Consider the following 18467-nt stretch of genomic DNA (forward strand, 5'->3'; position numbering starts at 1 on the left):
TTTTGTCAGTTAGTGCTGGTCCCGCTTTCGCCTCTTGTTCTCTCAGTAGTCAATCAGCTCTGTTGGAAGTAGGAGCCCAGGATGGTCATTTTGGAAGCCAAGCCTGCTCACACTCCAGGTCCCAGTACAGGGTCACCGTGGGGACAGAGTGACATAGGCTGGACGCAGAAGGCAAGGGTAAGGGAACCTTTTAAAAACCTTTTAAATACTTTAGCTTAGTGGAAAGGGACCAAACTAGAACATCAGCCTCTTTCCTGGGGAGTATATAATATGCTTCCCATACAATACAATTATTAAGGAGTCATCAATATTTTATGAGCATTACCACTAAGAAAAGACAGGCAGTTAACCATGCAAGGCAGGACTTGAGAGGGAATATTTAACCAGGGGAACCTTTATTCCCATTTCTCCACCCCTCTCATTTTATTATATTAATTAATTTAGCTTAATGAGGAGAGTGGTCCCCTAATCACTCTTTCCTACTCTTTCCTTATCCCAGTTCCCTGGCAAGTCAAGTAAAAAATGTGGAGATTGCAAAAGTCCTTCTCTGGGTCAGTTTAGGCAAATGATATGACATTTTTAAGTAGGCCCTAAATAGGCCCCAAACCAATTTCAGTTAATCGATATAAGAATGTAAAGACAGCTATTCCCAATGGTAGTGACATGTGGTTTCTCACAGTGACCCGGTGAAGGGAAATAGTCGACTCTAATTCTCATTTCAACACCCATAAGAAGCCCTAATTAACAGCTTTACTTAGCAAAAACCAAGACAAGACTTCACCAGGTGCTCCGGGATTTTCGGAACCTAACATCTGCCAATTTCCAGGAAGTGTTACTTGAATCAAAAGTAGCATGTGTCAAAGGAAAAAAAAAACCACATCTGACTCATTTTGCTGATCACACGACAAATCTATTCCTGATAAGTAAAAAGATTTCTGTTATTTGTGGAGAAACACAATGACATTAATAAGGTATACATGATTATCTTCAAACAGTGGGTGTTCTCTCCTGGTTTAGTTGATAGGAACTCAGGAAAATCCTCAGATGAAAAATCAAGAAAGAAAAGGCTTTGTGGTATTCTTTCTGCCTACATCAACCCATCTTGAAGCCACCCAAGTTTTTAAATGTCAAACTAGAAGGGTTGGTTGACAGTCTCACTCTGCGATTAGTTTGTTAGGAAATGGAAACCATGGGGGAACGGCAAAGAAATCAGAATTAATAAACTAGATGAAAAGAAGGCTAGGGGTGATTTAATAATAGCCTCAAAGCAAAACAGGTAGCATGCTGACCTTCAACTTCAATGAGGAGTGAATAGAAAGGAAAATGGCATAAAATTGCAGCACAGGGCACTTCCTGGGTATAAAGCTTGTTAAAACATCAGACTGAATTACTGGAGAGCCAGTCATCTTTCTGGGAAATCTTTATTCATTCATTCATTCATTCAATAGTATTTATTGAGCGCTTACTATGTGCAGAGCACTGTACTAAGCGCTTGGAATGAACAAGTCGGCAACAGATAGAGACAGTCCCTGCCGTTTGACGGGCTTACAGTCTAATCGGGGGAGACGGACAGACAAGAACAATGGCAATAAATAGAGTCAAAGGGAAGAACATCTCGTAAAAACAATGGCAACTAAATAGAATCAAGGCGATGTACAATTCATTAACAAAATAAATTGGGTAATGGAAATATATACAGTTGAGTGGGCAAGTACAGTGCTGAGGGGATGGGAAGGGAGAGGGGGAGGAGCAGAGGGAAAGGGGGAAAAGAGGGTTTAGCTGCGGAGAGGTGAAGGGGGGGTGGTAGAGGGAGTAGAGGGAGAAGAGGAGCTCAGTCTGGGAAGGGCTCTTGGAGGAGGTGAGTTTTAAGTAGGGTTTTGAAGAGGGGAAGAGAATCAGTTTGGCGGAGGTGAGGAGGGAGGGCGTTCCGGGACCGCGGGAGGACGTGGCCCAGGGGTCAACGGCGGGATAGGCGAGACCGAGGGACGGTGAGGAGGTGGGCGGTGGAGGAGCGGAGCGTGCGGGATGGGCGGTAGAAAGAGAGAAGGGAGGAGAGGTAGGAAGGGGCAAGGTGATGTAGAGCCTTGAAGCCTAGAGTGAGGAGTTTTTGTTTCGAGCGGAGGTTGATAGGCAACCACTGGAGTTAGAGGTAGAAGACTAATGGAAATGGGTCTAGTTCACTTTTTGACTGACTTATAAGGCCAGAGTTTGTCTTCCTTAATAGAGAGTCCCATTGTGAGAGTTGCTTGGCTGTAGAATAGTTTACCAAGACACTTTATGGACTTTCCTTCCCTAGAAGGAAAAGCAGGATGGTGTAGTGGACAGAGCATGGGGCTGGAAGTGAGAAGGTAATGGGTTTTAATGGGTTCTAATTGCGCTCTACATCTGCTATGCGATCTTGATCAAGTCACTTCACTTCTCTGGGCTTCAGTTACCTTAACTGTAAAGCAGATAGTGTGGCTCAGTGGAAAGAGCCCGGGTTTGGGAGTCAGAGGACTTGGGTTCTAATCTCGGCTCTGCCACTTGTCTACTGTGTGACCTTGGGCCAGTCACTTAACTTCTCTGTGCCTCAGTTACCTCATCTGTAAAATGGGGATTAAACTGTGAGCCTCACCTGGGACAACCTGATTACCTTGTATCTACCCCAGCGCTTAGAACAGTGCTCGGCACATAGTAAGCTCTTAACAAATACCATATTATTATCATTATTAAAATGGGGATTGAGGCTGTGAGCCCCATGAGAGACAGGGACTGTGTCCAACCTGATTTGCTTGTATCCACCCTAGTGCTTAATACAGTGCCTGGCATGTAGTAAGTGATTAGCAAATACCATCATTATTATTATTATAATTATTATTACAAGCCTTGAACAATAAAATTTATTTTCATCTGGCTGGGATGATCTGTGTGAAGCCTTGCTAGAGGATGAACGAGAGGAAGTCTCCAAGTCCTTTCCAGCTTCCATTTATGAGCATGCTGCTCAGTGGTATTTCATGAGCACCTCCTAGGTGCAGAGTGCTGTACTAAGTATTTAGACCAATATAATGGGAAATTCTTGGTGATGATGATGATGCTGGTGATGATAAACTCCTCAGGAACCACCCAGACCTAAAGGAAGCAGGCTTCACATCCCATCCTCCTGCTCAAGATTGCAAGGATGCAGGCAAGGCACTCTCAGGACCATGAATGGGAAAGCCACTTCCCTCCAGCCAGTCCCACGTGGCTCAGTGGAAAGAGCCCGGGCTTGGGAGTCAGAGGTCACGGGTTCGAATCCCAGTTCCGCCACTTGTCAGCTGTGTGACTGTGGGCAAGTCATTTAACTTCTCTGTGCCTCAGTTACCTCATCTGTAAAATGGGGATGAAGACTGTGAGCCTCACGTGGGACAACCTGATTTCCCTGTATCTACCCCAGCGCTTAGAACAGTGCTCTGCACATAATAATAATAATAATAATAATGTTGGTATTTGTTAAGCGCTTACTATGTGCCGAGCACTGTTCTAAGCGCTGGGGTAGACAGAGGGGAATCAGGTTGTCCCACGTGGGGCTCACAGTCTCCATCCCCATTTTACAGATGAGGTAACTGAGGCACCGAGAAGTTAAGTGACTTGCCCAAAGTCACACAGTAAGCGCTTAACGAATACCAACATTATTATTATTATTATTATTCTCTGTGTGAAGAAGAAAAATTCTTACTTCAGTTGGAGAATCCTGGCCTAAACAGCAGAGGTCTAACAGCTACTGGTTTCCAGAACAGTTCTTTTAAGCCTTGTTGAACCAGCATTCACTCATATTTATTGGGCACTTACTGTGTGCAAAGCACTGTACTAAGCACTTGGGAGAGTACAACAGGGCAACAGACACATTTCCTGCCCACAGTGAGCATGATGGCTAACTTCTCCTTCAGCTGGTCTGCAAGCAAACACCCAAAAGAGGATTTTTTGATTTCTTGAATATCTGTTATAAAGCCATTTCAAAGACAAAAGAAGAAAATTAACCTAACTACATTCCCAAAAGGATATATGTGAATCAAGTGTGGGGAACGCCTAGAAAGCCAGTTTACAGCTAGAGATGAATCCCCAAACTAGCCCATACAGCAAAAATGTTTTCCCAACACATCAGCCTTCCAGGGAGCAGATAATCACAAAATACTGAGAGTCAATCTCTGGCTCCATTCTCTCTCTTGGGTCCAGAACTGTTGTCAACACTCCTACTAGGCATTGAGATGGAACGGTTCTCCTTTCCCTCCCTCCTCCACTGTGCTTGGTAGTGAGCCACCTGGGCAGTGAGATGGAATGACCCTCTTCTCCCTCCCCATCCTCTTCCCTTTGGGATGAGCCACCTGGGTAGTGAGATGGAACAGCTCTCTTCTCTCTTCCCCTCCTCTGCACTTTGGGGTCAGCCTCCTGCAAATGCAGAAGCAGCTACTGTCCCTGGTGAGGATGGACAAGGGCTAAGAGAAAGGCAATTCTACTCCACACACTCTAAGGCCTCAGAGGAGCCAAAGCACCTCTCCTGGGTATTTTGCTAGTCCACTCCCTACTGGGTGATGTGGGAAGAATCAGCCTGAGCCCCAACTGACAGAACAGCAAAAATATCCTTTTGAGAGCAGGTAACTAATCTTTACAAGGCCACTAGAAAGGGGCTAGGATTCTCTGGCCAGCCTGCATACTAGCATGAAAGCCAGGGGAATGGTAATTTAATAACAAGAGAAAACCAAAGCTGGATATCCCCCTCCAAAGGCTGAATTTGGATTCCTGTCTGGCAGGGTTAGGTCCTATACCCCTGGGCCTCAGTGCTATCTTGACCTATCACTTCTGGAAATGGCAGCACATGGAACACAAGCAAATAAACCACCATAAAACCTGAGATGTGCACAAAATCTCCCCTACAGTTTTGGTAACTGTTCTAGAGAAGCCTATCCATCGGTCAATTTCTCCAAAGTCAGAAAATAATTGAACTACTACACAGTTCTGATGTGGAATGCCTGTCCCTCGCCCCTCCTTTCATCTTCTTCCACTCCCTTCTGCATGACCTTGATTTGTCTGCTTTATTCATCCCCCTTCCCAGGCCCACAGAACTTACGTACCTATCTGTAATTTTATTTATATACAATAATGTCTGTCTTCCCCTCTAGACAGTAAGCTTGTCAGAAGCAGGGAATGTGTCCGTTATAGTGTTGAATTTTACTCTCCCAAGTGCTTAGTACAGTGCTCTGCACACAGTAATTGTTCAATAAATATGATTGACTGACTGACCCTTGGTGTCCTTCATAATGCTGGGCAAACAGACCACCATGGAAACAGTACCAGTAGGGCCAATCTTGCTTTAAAATTTTCTTTTGGGGACTTTTTTCCTCTCTATCCTCAGAAATAATAATTGTGTCACTTGTTAAGCACTTACTACATGCCAGGTACTGTACTAAGTGGTGAGGTAGATAGATAATTGCCAGGTTGGACACAGTTCTTGTACCACTTTGGGCTCACAGTCTTAATCCCCATTTTGCCGATGAGATAACTGAGGCATGGAGAACTGATGCGACTTGCTCAAAATCACACAGCAGACAAATGGCAGAGCCAGGTTTAGAACCCAGATCCTTCTGACTCCCAGACTTGTGCTCTATCCATTAGGCTATGCTGCTTCCTCATTAATTATGCACATATCTTGATGTAAATACTATGCTGCTATGCTATGCTAGGTTATGTTGATTCCCGGACCATTTCACCAACAATTTCATCAATTAGATCTTGGTTTCAGCTATGCATTGAGTAGCAAATTTTGCCCTTCTGAGTAACCAACTCCCTCTGTGTGTCAGCTGTATTTGTTGCCTCTCTCTGCTCAAAACTTTGCAAACATAAATGTATTTTAACCTCCTATTCCCACAAAGTTAGCAAGTGTAAATACCCCTCCATTTTTTTTCTCCTTATTGAGTGGGGCAGGCTTTGAACAGATAAAGAGTCTCATAAAATAGGTGGCTGACTGAGAATTGTGAATAATGAAGTTAACTTCTCTATCATTTTTTAAACCTTCAGAACACAAGGAATTTTGTATTTCTCATTTTTTATCATAAAGTGGGAAGCAAACCCAGAAGTCCAACATTTTCACCTTACACAGCACGGAAAGAAGGAAAAGTACTCAAGTAGGAATAGCATAAAAAGCACAAAACGCCTTACCCAATCAGTGTTCAAAACAGGGTTCCGCAAGATTCCCAAATCCCAGATGAGGATGAAGGAGGAGTCGACTTCACGATGCGTTTGATACACTGGAGAAGTAGTGAGCTCATTACAGAATATGAGTCACAATCTCAAGCTGCTTTGCCTTCAGGTTATTTCCTGTCAGAACACGGAGTGATCCGTCACGGTTGAAGATAACACCACTGCCTCTAAACTTGACCCACGTGGGTATGTTTGGCTGAAAAAGAGTGACCAACATTTCCTTACACGCGACTATTTAAAAGATTTTATGCCTCTTAGTTTTGTCATCTTCCTGAAACCTCAGCTCAAAATGAACCACCTGTTTCCTGCTTGCTGAATGTCTAGTCGGTTTGTCTGCCCCAGTTTTCTCCTTGTCATATCGTTGGAGAAGTGCTTCAAGGTGTTTATGAGGCATATTTTCTAATGTCCCTGGTTTGAATAGCCTCATTTCAGCTCATCTTTCAACAACTGCTTGGGCATCCTCTGCACGTCTTACCTCCCAGAAGCCAGGCTGTGAAGCTACTTTGTCTTCTGATTTTAGGCATGGCACATAGGTGATCCCGATGGAAATGTTCCAGAAGCCAAATGTGACCTCTTTGGCAGATCTGGAATTCTATAACTGTAAGCCCTTGAAGACAACGACCATGTCTTCTACTTTCATTGTGTGCTTCCAAGTGCCTAGTGCTTTGTCCTGAACAAAATAGGTACACAGTAAATACTGATGATGATGTTGATGATGATAATAATAACTGTGGTATTTGTTAAGTGCTTAGTATGTTCCAAGTGCTGTACCAAGCACTGGGGTAGATACAAGATCATCAGGGGCCAAATTGTACTTTCCAAGTGCTTAGTACAATGCTCTGCACACAGTAAGTGCTCAATAAATACGATTGATTGAATGAATGAATCAGGTCCCCCGTGGGACTCACAGTATAAGTAAGAGAGAAGAGATGAAAGGAACTGAAGCACAGAGAAGGTAAGTGACTTGTCTGAGGTCACACAGTAGGAAGTGGAAGAGTCAGGATTAGAACCCAGGTCCTCTGACTCCCAGGCCTGGGCCCTTTCATGATGATGATCATAACGACTGCTAAGATGACCATTCTTTTGGTCCATATGGCCCCCACACTTGGTTTCACAGTTTCCCAGTAGATACACTGGGCATTTCAATTAGATTTTCTGCTGCCTGCGTAATCCTGTGTTACCAACGAAAAGCTCTGGTTATTTTTATAGGACTGCGCTGATGCCTGCTGGTACACACTTCAATCTTCCTCAGGTTTCTTTATATTCCATAGCACTGTGCTACCCAAGGAAAGAATTTCACAATCATCTCCATGTCTTCCTCTAAGGTACAGTCATCCCCAGATAGAGCTTCTGGGTGACTTGTCTCAAGGACTAGCTTGCAGCTAGTTAGGTTGAAAGACTTTCCTAGTGGTTTAAATTGTATTCTAACTCTCTGGGCTCTGTATGTGTGTGTGTGTGTGTGTGTGTGTGCACGCACATACAGGCATAGGGACTTGGGTAGTTGAGGGTAGAGAGGAGTTGAGGACCAGGGCATGGGTGACTAAATTGGTACCTGCTGCATCCATCAGGGAAGGGGTAAAGAGGGGCCGAAAGGGAAGAAGTTCCATTCTTAAATCCCCTCCCCACCCCTCAGTGGCTATTGTGTAAAAGTGGGACTGACAGGAAACCTTCTGCTGCCACTCACTGCTGCTAGTAGGGAGAGTCTTGGACTCCAGTCCCCAGTATATCCTTGCTCCTCCTTCCTCCCACAGGTCCACATAGCAGCAGCTCTTTAGGACCAGGAGGGCTCATTTGGGGCCTGTGCTCTCCCAAGCGCTTAGTATAGGGCTCTGCACGCAGTAAGCACTCAGTAACTACCACTGATTGATTGATTGTATAGTGTGTCTCAGGGGAAAGGAGAGGCAGTAGCCTCAAACCACAGTGCTGCAGTCTCGGTTTTGCTCTCTACCTTTCTCCTCATACCACACCTGCTGCACAGATTGTGTCTCCTGGGCTGGCACTGTCCTAGGCGCTTGGGGAGTACAATGCAACAGAGTTGGTAGCACGTTCCCTGCCCACAAGGAGCTTACAGTTCAAATGATAATTTTTTCTCAGTTATTCCGATAAATGCCTCAATTCTTTGCTTCACTTTGCTAGTAGAGATTGGCCCTTTGCTGCTCTCCCAAGCACAGACTTTCTCCTACCTTTGGATTTATCCATACACAGTCAGTGTCTGAAGGACTATATTTTATAGGCCACTCTGCCTTAAAGTAAGCTCAGTTCAAGTGGATGGGTACTGGGAATGATGTAAAATCCTTTCAAATATTTGTTTGCAAGGTAAACAGATCTTTTTCTGAAAATTTACCCTTTAGCATATTTATGAAAGGAACTTTCTCTTTTTGTTTTCCCTTCTGCTTAAGATGGCCACATCCTTGCTATTCCTGTCAGAGGTGTCATATTTAAAAATGTTCACAGTGCTGAGATGTTTGCTGTTTCAGAGAGCAGAGAAAAATATCTTCTCAGGAGGGATTGTGGCTAAAATAACCCATTCTTCACAGCCTTTCTTGGGAATAGGAGTTTGCCCCTAAAATCTCCTTTCCAAATGCAACTAAAATACCAGAGGAAATGGCGGTGGCAACTTTTCATTTTGAGTACGAGGCAAAAGAACAAGTATTGCAAAAGGAGGTGAGGGCTGGGTGGGGGCAGGCTTCAAAGAGCTCACAGGCCAGAATTATGGCCATTTTACATCATTTCCGACCTGACTGGAAACTCTCAAATCTTGACAGAAACTTGGGATGAGTGAATTTGGAAGTCCAATTCCAAAAGCTGTGAGGGCTCTCACTTTGCATCCCCTCGAGGAGCAGCAGCTAAGACTGCCTAGAATGTTTATTGATGTTGAGTCCCACTTTTCCTTAGCACCCGAGAGAACCAAGCCTCACAATCAGTTGGGGAGGAGGCAAAGGCAGAAAAATCAATTCCTCATTTGCTGGTGAGGATTTTGACTCTGGCCTTTTGAAACTCCTGTTTGAAGCTCCTACTCTAGAAGAACCATGACTGACTTCAGGGAAACAAACAAAAGAGTTTGGGCAAACTCACCAACCTGAACCCTCCAAGAATTCACAAATGGTGACTCGATTTTTTTTTTTACTCTCAAGAGTTTTTTTTCTCTGAAATAATTTAGAATACCATCATGATAATAAACTAAATCTAACATACAAGTCATTAAAAAAATGCTGGAATCAAGAAAGGATCTTATTTCACATTGAGTAGACTTTTAGCATATCAAAATCAATAAGGCAGCAATCCACTCTGCTAGTAGGAGGCAATCCTGGAGTGATATTAGGATTTAGCCAAACCCTGACTGGCTATATATCCTGTGGCGGGTCAGGTTATCTATTGGTGTAACGCAGAGAGGACTTTGAGAAATCAGGGGTCTTAGGAAAAGCCGAAGACGTCCTCTAACAACCTCAAAAACTCCCACATGCACCCTGATTGGTTAGACTCAGAGTTCCCATTGGCCAGGACCCAGTTTTTCCTCCAGGCTCCAAATCCTCAAGAGATCAGGGGATTTGTAGCTCCTTCTAGAGACAAGCTCCTGTGGATAGGGAGAGGCTACAGGGATAAAGTTTCTATCTCCAGGTTCACTATTTAATCAGAGGCTCTATACATGACTGATTCATAGTGGAATATTAGCACAACCAACACTGCCCACCTAAAAAACACTTCTTTTCTTTCCCTTCTTTGGCACCTGGGATAACTGGAGACTGGCATAGAAATGTTGGGAAAGAAGAAAAAGCCTGAAATATAAAGGAGAGCTTACAAAAAAAAAATATTTCTTGGACACTAAACACCAATGTGGCTTATTGGGAAGAGCAGAGGACTGGGAGTCAGTAGACCCCAGTTTTAGTCCCAGCTCTACCACTTGCCTGCTGTTTGATCTCAAGTAAGTCACTTAACTTTTCTGTACCTCAGTTTCATAAAATGGAGATAAAGCATTGGTATTCTCTCTCTTTCTTCATTGTGATCCCCATGTGGGAAAGGACCTGTATCTGATGTGATTATCTTGTATTAACTACAGTGATTTGCATATAGTAAGCACTTGATAAATATTATTTTTATTATATCAACAGTATTAACTGAGAGCATACTGGATGCTTCACACTTTGAAGACAAATAGAAGAAATTTAGACCTGAGAGGGGCTGCTCCCAGTCTAATGGGAAAGACAAGCTGACATGAATGGGCAATATAAAATAACTAAAAGAGTATAAATGAGTAGCTATGAATAATAAACATAAGCAGGCAAATAACTAAACAATAAATAGATAAACGTGGTACATCATAGAGCTGAGGTGCTAAAATCCACCCTTTCCTCTCCATCCAAACTGCTACCACATTAATACAATCACTCAGCCTGTCCTGCCTGGATTACTGTATTAGCCTCATTGCTGATCTTCCAGCATCCTGCCTCTCTCCACTCCAGTCTGTACTTCACGCTGCTGCCCAGATCATTTTTCTACAAAAACATTCAGCACATGCCACCCTGCTCCTCAGAACACTCCAGTGGTTGTCCATCGATCTCTTTATCAACAGAAACTTCTCACCATTGGCTTTAAAGCACTCCACCACCTTGCCCCCTCCTACTTCACCTCACTGCTCACCTAATACAACCCAGTCTGGACACCGCTAATGTCTAATGCTAATCTTCTCACAGTGCGTCGATCTCACCTGTCTCACCGCCGACCTCTAGCCCACATCCTGCTTCCAGCCTGGAATATCCTCCCTCCTCAAATCTGACAGTTATTCTCCCCTCCTTCAAAGCTTTATCGAAGGCACATCTCCTTCAAGAAGCCTTCCTAGACTAAGCCCCACCTTTCCTCATCTCCCATGCCCTCTGCCTCGCCCTGACTTGCTCCCTTTGCTCTTCCTCTCTCCCAGCTCCATGACACTTATGTACATATCTGTAATTGTATTAATTTGTACTGAAGTCACTCTCCCTATTCTAGACTGTAAACTCATTGTGGCAGGGAATGTATCTGTTTATTGTTGTATTGTATACTTCAACATGCTTAGTACAGTGCTCTGCACACAGTAAGTGCTCAATAAATACAACTGAATGAATGAATGAATGAATGAGGTGACTGAAGGACTGTCAGAACCAGGAAGGTGAGAGGGTTAATCAGGGAGTGTCTAATGGAGTAGGTGGGTTTTTAGAAGAGTTTTGACAGGGGAGGGTTATGTTTTGGAAAACTCTGGGAAATAGTTCCAGGTGGGGTGAAAGACCAAGCAAAGAGAAGGAGAATTAAGAACAAGTTCATCAGGGAAAGTTGGTTGGGCAGAGTGGAGAGAATAAACTGAGGTGTGGTGGGAGAAGTGAGCAGGAAGGGAAGAGGGAGCCCTTTATTGGATTTTTGAGAAGAAAAAGAGGTAGTGCAAAACATTTTAGAAAAACCATACAAGCAGCTCTGTTATATCATACATGCTAGATTATTAACTCCTTGGGGAGAGGGATTGTTTGCACTATCCTAAGCACTTAATACATTACCTTGCACCCAGGCGGTACTCAATAAATACTGGTGATTTTTTAAATGGTATTTGTAAAGTGCTTACTATGTGCCCAGCACTCTTCTAAGCACTGGGATAGATTAAAGTGAATCAACTTGTATTGACTGTTTACCGATGGAAGAGAGAGAATCTGGAGATTGAGGAAGACTGGGAGGGTGGTCATTAAAGAAGCCTAGCTGGGAGGGGATGAAAGCTCAAGGCTGTGCCTTTGAACTCTTAGAAGGAAAAGTGCTAGAAAAGTACAGGGGATCATTGAGGATGACTCTCCATCCCATATAGGGGGAAGGAAAATGGGAACTCTGCTGTGGACTCACTGGGGTGGATGGGAATTGTGTTCTCCTCAACACCCATCACAGGAACAGGAAACCACATCTTGTCGCTGGATCCAGTTTAGGGATAAACAGCACTTGAGGGGGGGTGGAGGATGGGGTCCAGGCCATGTTGGATGGCAGGACAGGATCAGAGCAGTTTGCCCCTTCTCCCACTGACCCTGCAGGTCAGCATGGCTGCCCCACTCCATCACTCGGCAATGCTTCCTTTCTTGTGGATTAAAGCAACCCATTAGATGGAAGTTGTGTAAGCACCTGGCCAGAAGCATATGGAAAAGTGGGGGTGGAGGATTGGAAGGGGGAGTGGCTTCCCACCCAGCTCCCAAGGGTGCAGTGGAGTGTTCTCAGGAGCCTGGGGGAGGAGAGGGAAGAACTTGGGGCCATTGTTATGGTGGGCTTGGATATCATCTGGTTGCAATATTTCATTCCAGGAATAAAGGAATACTACAGTTTACCCCAACAGGGAACCCAGAACAAAAAGCGAAACATTAAAGGATATGAAGGAAAAGACAGCTGCTGTTGAGATCTTCAGCAATCCTTACTGTATGCAGCTTGAAATTATTAAAGTTTCTCTCCTCCTGCATGTTATGCACATGGGATATAAAAATAACCTTTACAAAGGATTAACGTCAAGAAAACATTTTTTCTTCTCTTTCTGTAAAGGGTCCCATGAAGTACTGAAAATTGTAGAGTAAATCCTGTTGGCTAGTGGGAGAGAAATATCTTTAGCTAAGTCTAATGTGTCCAGATATCCCCACCATGCAGGACCCCCATAAATTTCACCCTCCCATTCTCAAAGTGGCTGATGGAACCTCGTAAAGCTCCACCTTTGGCTGGGATTGGGAGCTACTATGGAAGCCCAGAGTGGGAAACAAATGACCAGTAAAGTGGAAGTGGGAAGCAGAATGGCCTAGTGGATAGAGTAGGGCCTGGGAGTCAGAAGGACCTGGGTTCTAATTCTGGCTCCGCCACTTGTCTGCTGCATGACTTTGGGGATGTCATTTCACTTCTCTGTGCCTCAGTTACCTCATCTGTAAAATGGGGTACAGTTCAGTGTCTGGGACATAGTAAGAGCTTAACAAATGCCATTTAAAAAAAAAGCCACACTGTCACGCTGCAGGATACTCCTTGTTGCTACTGGATTGGGGAAACTACATGCATACTTCTAGACTGTAAATTCCTTATGGGCAGGGATCATGTCCACCAACTCTAATGTGTTTTATTGTTCTCTCTCAAACACCTAGTACAGTGTTCTGCCCACAGTGAGTGCTCAATAAATACCACGGATTGACTGATTAGGTGGTGTATGTAGAAGCAGGAGCAGAGCAGAGCAGTGCTATAGCCAGGGATTGCGGTGGGAGAGGAGCTGACACTCTCTCAGTGGCTGAATGTGTCCTTCCAGCACCATTTCTTGGAGGTTTTTGATACGGTTGGTTTGATATGGTTCTGTTAGGAAGCCTTCAAGAAGTAGGTGAGGCAGTGGTCACAGGCTCAGGTCTGCAATTTCTGTTCAGGCTGTGGAAGCCAGGGCCCCTGTTGGGCTGGTGGTGTCCACGGTGGCAGCCCTGGCTGTCCAGTCAACTGACCAATCAATAGTATTTACTGACCACTTACTATGTCCGGAGCACTGTACAAAACACTTGGGGGAGTATAATACAGCAGAAATAGTGGATACGTCCCTGCCCATAATGAGCTTACAGGCCTGGATAATGTCGGACACAGAGTGGCCTGCTAGGTAGTGGTCGGAAGCTGCTAGCAACAATTCATTTGATCGTAATTATTGAGTGCTTATGGGGTATAGAGCACTGTACTAAGTGCTTGGGAGAGTACAATATAACAATAACTGTACTTCATGCATCCTGGATACCCAGAGACACATGACCACCACATCCGGCATGCAGTATAATGTAAGGACATCAGATGCATCATTTTGAGGAAGTCCATCCACCTAAACCTCAAGCATTCTTACAATTTTGCTCACCACTCTCACTACCAAAAAGAAACAAAGGAAGAGCTTTAAACAATTCTCCACCTATTAGGCTTGGAAGACTTTGGAAGTTAGACCTCTTGGGGATTAGAACTTGATTTTCTATGGAGTCAAAGTTCCTTTTACCTGGTGTTTAGAGCAATAAATCTCTTCTATGATTGGCCAAAATCCATCTTCAGGACCTTTTTTTGTCATTATTTGGATGATGGTCCTGAGGTTAGTTTGATAAAACTCTTTGAGTTTTTAATAATTTGAGACCTTATTCAAGTAAGGAATTTTTATCCTAGGAATGAATGAAGCAGTAAGTTTTGTCTTGGGAGCAGTTCATTTTTTGCTTATTTTAAAAATAAAGTAGTGAGAATGATTGAAGCTCTTTCATAAATATGGAGAAGTAATTTAAAAATAAAATGAAAAGCCTCTCATTTCTTTGGTTTAACTGTGTATGGGGGGAGCAAGGGGGAGGTGTCCATGTATCTTTTTCTTTCATCAAGTTATATAACCCTGCTAGGCAGAAGAACAGTGAACATCCAATCATGTACCAGAGGGGGATGCCAGGAAACTGAATTTCACATCCTCAAAAATGAATTATTTTGTATCCCAATCAATAAATTAACTAATTAATCAATCAGTCAGTGGTATTTTTGAGCACCTACTGGGTGCAGACCACTGAACAAAGTGTTTGGGAGAGTAAAAAAGACATGATCCTTGTTCACTGAAGCTTACAATCTAGCAGAGGAGATAGACAAATAAGAGAAAGAAGAAGTGTTCAAATAGTAAGAGAATGTAAAACTATATTTGCAATTCTGTGCAAAAATGCAATGGGAAGTAATGAGTGCTAAGGGGAAGCAGTGTTGCCTAATGGATAGAGTCCAGCTGTGGGAGTCAGAAGGACCTGGGTCCTAATCCCAGCTCTGCCAAATATCTGTGTGATCTTGGGCAAATCACTTAACTTCTCTGTGCCTCAGCTACTTCATCTGTAAAATGGGGATTAAGACTGTGAGACCCATGTGGGACAGGGACTGTATCCATCCTGATTAAGTAGATACGAGTCCATGTCCCAGAGTGCCTGGCACAAACTAAGTGCTTAAAAAACATCATTTAAAAAAAGGAAGGAGCAAAATGCAGAGATGATAGTAGGAGAAAAGAAAAATTAATCTGGCGGACCTGTAGTCCAGCACATTTGAAAAGAGGTGAATTTGATGGGAGGAAGAAGGGCTTGAGCCAGGTATCAAATGTCGAGAAGCAGCGTGGCTCAGTGGAAAGAGCATGGGCTTTGGAGTCAGAGCTCATGAGTTCGAATCCCAGCTCTGCCACTTGTCGGCTGTGTGACTGTGGGCAAGTCACTTAACTTCTCTGTGCCTCAGTTCCCTCATCTGTAAAATGGGGATTAAGACTGTGAGCCCCACGTGGGACAACCTGATTCCCCTATGTCTACCCCAGCGCTTAGAACAGTGCTCGGCACATAGTAAGCGCTTAACAAATACCAACATTATTATTATTATTGAATGTAGGAGGCCCAAGACTGAGGCACAGTGAGAAGATGAGCTTTGGAGGAAGGGAGAAAGCTAAATGGGGTGTAGTGGGAGAAAAAAAGGGGGCAGCTAAAATGGAATGAGCTAATGGAGAACCTTAAAGCCAATAGACAGGAGTGCCTATTTGATATGAAGACGAATGGGCAGCCGTTAGAATGTTTCTGAGGAGTGGAAGGACACGTACCGAATGAAAGTGTGAAGAAATGATCTGAGAAGCAGGGTGAAATGTGGACTGGAAAGAGGAGAGGCTGGAGGTTAGAAGACCACTGAGGAGGCTGGTAGAGTAGTCAGGGGGGGATACGAGTGCCTGCTCCTTCTCTAGACTATAAATTTGTTGGGGGCAGGGAATGTGTCTGTTTATTGTTGTATTGTACTCTCCCAAGTGCTTAGTACAGTGCTTTGCACACAGTAAGCTCTCAATAAATACCACTGACTGACTGGACAAGAGCGGAGACAGTGTGGATGTAGAAGGGGAGTTGTGAAAAATAGAGTGGCAGAAAAACCGACAGGCTATAGCAGCAGACTGGATGTGGGAGTAGAAAGAGAATGTGAACACTATCGAGGTTTCACGCACAAATATAGAAAAGGTGGTATTGTCAACTGTGATGGGAAAGTTTGACGGAAAAGAAGATTTAGGAGAGAACATGAAGAGTTAGAGAAGTAGCCTAGCCTAGTGGATAGAGCGTGGCTCAGTGGAAAGAGCACGGGCTTTGGAATCAGAGGTCATGAGTTCGAATCCCAGCTCGGCCACTTGTCAGCTGTGTGACTGTGGGCAAGTCACTTCACTTCTCTTTGCCTCAGTTCCCTCATCTGTAAAATGGGGATTAAGACTGTGAGCCCCACGTGGGACAACCTGATTCCCCTGTGTCTACCCCAGTGCTTAGAACAGTGCTCTGCACATAGTAAGCGCTTAACAAATACCAACATTATTATTATTATAGAGCATGGGGCTGGGAGTCAGAAGGACTTGGATTTTAATCCCAACTCCACCACTTGTCTGTTGTGTGACCTTGGGCAAATCACTTAACATTTCTATCCTGATTATCTCATCTGTAAAATGGAGTCTAAGACTGTGAGCTCCAAGTAGGGCATGGACTGCGTCCAATCTGATTAGCTCATATCTACCCCAGTGCTTAGTATAGTGTCTGGCACCTAGTAAGTGCTTAAAAAATACCATAAAGAAAGTTCAGTTTTCCACATATTGAGCTTGAGGTGTCAGTGGGTCATCCTTATGGAAATGTCTTGCAGACAAAAGGAAATATGAGAGTGCAGATTGGAGGAGCGTTCGGAGCTAGTACATTAGATTAGGGTTATCCTCACAGAGGTAGTAGCCGAAGCCATGGCGTAGATGAAATCTCTCAGGGAGTGAGAAGGGAAAGGAACCCAGAACCGAGTCTTAAGGAACACTCATAGAGAGTGCAAGAGAGAAGAGGAGTCAGCAAAAGAAGCTGAGGAAGAGTAGCCAGATAGATTGGAGGAAAACCAGGAGGAAACAATGTTGGAGGAACCAATATTAGATGGTGCTACCAGGAGGAGGGTTGGAATTGAGGCCATTTCCCTTTTAAGAATGCTATGGAAGGGGATTTTTTTTTTGTACATAAAAAAGCAGGGGCAATGAAGATATTGTAACAATTTTCCAGCAGGACCCTGCCAATTTGACCAACCCTGAAACCAAAGAATTAACCCCTCTAGATGAGAGTCGATCAATTTTGCTGATTCTTCTCATTGGAGCTTTCAGCAGAGGCTGCAAAAGGTGCCATTTTCAATACTAATTGTTCAAGGCAGCTGATCTACGTCTGAAAGGTTTTTGAACAAAGAAACCGTTTGAATCTTTCTCAGCGCTCGCTTGCTTCATTTAATATAAAACACACCATTGAGAATATGTAAGCCCTTTCTCACTAGGCAATGGATTAAGGCCATCTCATTTTAAGTCTCTCACAAAAGGAGCAGAGTATGCTGTGCTGAAAACATTTTTTTAAAGAAAAGCTCTAGCTCAAAAGTCTCAGGATAGTGAAAGAAAATCAAAAGTTCTTTGTACAGTTTTGCTTGGTTTGCATAGGGCGTCATCTGCTGGCAGAACGTTAAACTGCACCTCTACTTTTAAATTCATTCCTTTTTTAAAAGAAATGGTGTATTTTAAGCGCTTACTATGTGCTAGGCTTGTTCTAAGAGCTGGGGTTGATACAAGATAAGTATGTTGGACACAGTCCCTGTACCACGTGGGGCTTACAATCTTAATCGCCATTTTACAGATGAGGTAACTGAAGCACAGAGAAGTGCAGCGATTTGTCCAAGTTCACATCGCAGATAAGTGGCAGAGCTGGGATTGGAACCCAAGTCCTTCTGACTCCCAGGCCCGTGCTCTATCCACTAGGCCATGCTTCTTCCTTCTGCATTTCATTTTCAACAAGCTGCCAAGAAACGAAACTGTGGTGTTTGTTAAGCGCCTAATATATATCAAGCACTGGGGTAAGCAGTGGGATAGGTACAAGATCATTAGGATCAGACTCAATTTCTGTCACACATGAGATTGTGAATATACATGAGATTGTGAATATACAGCATAATTAGTAGTCATAGCCCCTCAGTGTGAATGAAAAAAATATAGTGCCTATGGGAACAATACATCATATTCTGTTACAGTCTTGTGAAGATGATTGCAATACAATAAGGAAACCAACCCCATTCTACAAAGGAAAACGGGATGTGGAAAAGCAAGGTTTGTAGTAGTGAGCAGATGAACAGAGGCAGGCCACTGCTCTATGGCCTTGCACAGGCTCCAGAGCAGTGGATATTTAAAAAATAAAGTTTCCTTGAAGACCTGGTAATGAGAAGCAGCACTGCCTAGTAGAAAGAGCACAGAA

At 43.8% G+C, this 18467-nt stretch overlaps 1 protein-coding gene across 1 annotated transcript in view; it reads right to left on the reverse strand.

Moving 5' to 3' along the window:
- The window catches only part of RFTN1 (raftlin, lipid raft linker 1), a 163645-nt gene extending 157401 nt beyond the window's left edge, over positions 1–6244 (reverse strand). The window contains exon 1 of the mRNA XM_029070774.1: positions 6172–6244. The gene's annotated coding sequence lies outside the window, so the exon portion shown is untranslated. The remainder of the gene's footprint in view (positions 1–6171) is intronic.
- Positions 6245–18467: the final 12223 nt, after the last annotated feature.

The sequence above is a fragment of the Ornithorhynchus anatinus genome, chromosome 8 (assembly GCF_004115215.2).
Source record: "Ornithorhynchus anatinus isolate Pmale09 chromosome 8, mOrnAna1.pri.v4, whole genome shotgun sequence".
Taxonomy (NCBI): Eukaryota; Metazoa; Chordata; class Mammalia; order Monotremata; family Ornithorhynchidae; genus Ornithorhynchus; species Ornithorhynchus anatinus.